This window comes from Gossypium hirsutum, chromosome A10 (genome assembly GCF_007990345.1).
Source record: "Gossypium hirsutum isolate 1008001.06 chromosome A10, Gossypium_hirsutum_v2.1, whole genome shotgun sequence".
NCBI classification, from domain to species: domain Eukaryota; kingdom Viridiplantae; phylum Streptophyta; class Magnoliopsida; order Malvales; family Malvaceae; genus Gossypium; species Gossypium hirsutum.
Genome location: NC_053433.1, coordinates 104,298,387 through 104,302,389, shown reverse-complemented (window position 1 = coordinate 104,302,389; position 4,003 = coordinate 104,298,387).

Here is a 4,003-nt window from a genome sequence, read left to right as displayed (position 1 = left end):
TAAGTTGATGGATATGTCTTCATCACTCTAAGTAACACAAAGAGCTTCTTCTTCTTCAAAGTATTGGAACATTTAGGTTGAATATTACCAAAATCACGACAGTCATCGCATTGAATACCCTTATTTTTATCCTTAGAAGCCTCATCATTGATCATAACTCTTTTCCTTTCACCTTGATTGGAGTTTTACTTAAATCATACCTCTTATTTATCCTTGAAAACTTCTTGAAAGCCCTACTAAAATTTTGAGTTAATGGAGTCCTTTTTTTTTTGCAGTTCTCTTATGGTAGTGTCACCTTTAATTGCAACTAGGGCTATAGTTTGCAAGACAATTGTGACATCCCTAAAGTGACCCTAGTCGGAAAGCGGTTTCGGGACCGCTAAACCGAGTCACCAAATTATTTGAATATGATATTTATTGTCTAAAATATGTGAATATGAATGTGTGAAAGTTTTAAGCTTCAATTTAGTCGATTGCATGTGAATTCAGTTAATAGGACTTATGTGTGACACTTTTGAAATGTGATAGGTTAATCTATAAGAATCTATTAGTGCATGTAATAAAAGGGTGGACTTGCATGTCAATTTCCCCCTTAATTTAGTAGTGGCCGGCCATGACAAGGAAGGTGGACAAAATGTTATGGACAAAACATGTCATAAACATGTTATGTTAGTGATTTATGTTAGGAAAAATAAAATAAGGAGTATGGGTAATAAAATAATAATGGGAAGGTAAATGATGATGAAAAAAAAGAAAAGAGAAAGAAAAAGAAAAAAAAAGAAAGGCTCTCATGTTGTTCTTGGCCGAATAGAAGAAAGAGAAGAAGGGGGAAGAGCTTGAGAAAATCGGCTATGGTGGTTTGCTAGACTAAGGTATGTTTGATGTTGTCCATGAGATTCATGCATGTTTTTAGTTGTTAGTTTGAGTTCTACCTAGCCCATGGTTTAAATCTTTGCTATGAGATAGAGATGATATTCGGCCATGGGTGTTGTCTTCTTGGTTGATGTTTGATGTTGTGGTGATGAGGCATGAAGATGAGTTAAGTTTCGGCTAAGGTGGATTTGTGTTGATGTCATTTGCATGCTAAGTGTGAAGCCTTGTAATGATACATGTGATGGTGATTGATGACTCTTGGATTTTCTTTTTGGCATTTTTGAGTTAGACATTAAGTTCTTTGTGTAACCCATGACCAAAATTGAATGGTATGGTGTCTTGATGCATTCGGCCATGGTAGAAAGTAGATGTGAAATGGTAGTAAGGTGAAGTGCAAAATGTTAGTATTTGATTACTAGTGTATATATGCGTATTAGCCGAGTTTTGAACTTGAAACAAGATGATATGTAATCAATACAAGTAACCATACTTGTAGGAAGTATTAAGCATATAATCGGCCTACATAGACATGCATATTCGGCCATAGGAAGAAGATTGGTGTTGCATGTATTCGGTTAGAGGCAAGCATATTGATGCTTTTATCTTGGCATAGAAAATCGGCTAAAAGGGAGTGTGGGTTAATATGTTGAGTTGATTCATGACTTCATATGTATGTGACTTTAATGTCTAATGTATATATATATAGGCTAAGTACCTTGAGTTCCTCTTTTCGATGCTCAAATGATTAAATCAATTTATTTGTTAAATTAAGCTCAAGAGCAAAGGGGAACTAAATCTGACAAAGGGAAGGAAAAAGTGGTCGAATAGCCATCGAAATCGTTCGACAACATCCGAGGTAAGTTTTCAAGTAACGAGACTTAGTTTACGATTTGATTAAGTCATGACGTATAAGCATAACAAATATACGGTGATATGATGATTCTACTTGAATTATATGTTGAGTTAATTAGTCTATACGTATGACGGGTAGCCGTATGTGCACAGAGATCGTGTCATAAAGCAAACTAAACCATGCTGTTTGTATGTGGCTAGTGAGCCGAAAATGGGATTGCTTAATACGTGACTTGTGTTTGAACTCTAATTATGAAAATGAAATATAGATGTGTCATGATTTATTGATATGTGCATGAATATTTGATGATAACCGGGCTAAGTCCCGAAGGCGTTTGCGCTAGTGACTAGTTCCGGGCTAAGTCCCGAAGGCATTTGTGCGAGTTACTATATCCGGGCTAAGTCCCGAAGGCATTCGTGCGAGTTACTATATCCGGGCTAAGTTCCGAAGGCATTTGTGCGAGTTACTATATCCGGGCTATGTCCCGAAGGCATTCGAGCGAGTAGCTATATCCGGTTAAATCCCGAAGGTACTTGGCTTGGGAATGAGCGACCTTGCTGTAATAGTTTCAATTAATACGCTCGTAAAATCCCAGCGATGAGGTATGTTTCGTATATGCATTGAATTAGTTGATCCCTTACAAATAGTATTCGCTCAGTCGATAAATGAGCTACCGGCCTTTGGCTAAGTTGATCTTTTGTGTATGAATATAAGGATTGGTAATGTGAAGTAAGTATGATATTGAGAATTTGTGCATATGAAATTATCCGTTTAGCCATATGAATGCTACACTTTAGTTGTGTCTAATTTCATTGCTCAAAACTTACTAAGCATTTAATACTTACTCCGTTTCTTTGAATCTCTGTTTTATAGATTTTGGTTCGTTAGCTATCGGACTCGGGATTGTCGAAGTCGAAGTCTTCCACACTATCAAAGCCCCTTTTGGTACACTTTTGGTTGAACTTTGAAATGGCATGTATAGGACTACCCTTTTTGATGTTGGTCATGTACCTTTCGGTATTGCACAAATTTGGATAGCCATGCGAAAATGGCTTATATACATATTTTGAGCATAATGTTATAATCATCTTGGATGTATATGGTTATTGAGAGGTGTGGACATGCTTGGCAATGATTGGCCATTGGAATGGTTAATCACAATTTGTGCTATATATGCTAAAGGGTTAGTTAAATCATGGAAACTATGTAATAGGTAAAGTCTACCCTAAAGGCAGATGCTGACAGCAGCAGTGGTGTGAATTTGAAAAATCACTAAAAATATTAGGAATGGATTTAAATAGTTAATAAATTATGTAATCGAACCTTGATGAATCTACTTTCATATGGACGAAACGAAATGGTCATATGAGTCATATTTTAAGAGATATTTAAGTTTTTGTTGGAACAAGTCCAGAGCGATTTCTGGATCCCCTGATATGAATTTGGAAATTTATTATAAATTAACCAGAGATAATTAGAAGTCATGCCATATATTTATAGATTCCTTTTTGAGTCTAGTTTCAATAGAAACAAACGGCTTAAGTATTTAAGCCCTGTACAGGGAGATATATAAGTCGAAATGCAAGAAGGTCAGAGCAGTCGAACCCTATAATAGGGGAGACTTTAACTAATAAACTGTACTAATTGGCTCGACCAAAAATTCTAGAAAAAAATTTTTAGATGGATATATGAGTCTAGTTTCAGGAAAAATTTACGGAACTGGTTTTCAAGTTTTGGAACTCGAGATATGATTTTTAAGGTGACAGTGACGCAGTTAGCCAGCTCGTCTGGAAATTTAAAATGGACTGCGCAAATAAGTGAATTAAGTCTGTTAACCCCTCGTGTCTGACTCCGGCAACGGTCTCGGGTACGGGGTGTTACAATTAAATTGGTATCAGAGCTACGGTTTAGTCGATTCTAGGACTACCGTAATACGTTTGGGTCTAGCTATACATGCCATTATGTGATTATTTGATAGTGTGGTGATTTCTGACAATTGAAAATGTGTTTGTTATAGTAATGGATCCCGATCCCGACCGAGCGGTAGCTAATGATCTTGAGAGTGTAGCGCCTATTCCCGCACAAGGGACAGCTCCGGCGGACTCTTAACCTATTGCTAGTAATCCGAATGATGAAGCTAGACAAGCTTTCTATAGCGTGATGAATGATTGGTTCAACCAACACATTTGAACTAATACGGCTGTTCCACAACCTCCATTCCTGACTAATGCCACCCCCGCACCTATAATACCTCCAGCAATTGACCAAATAAGGTCA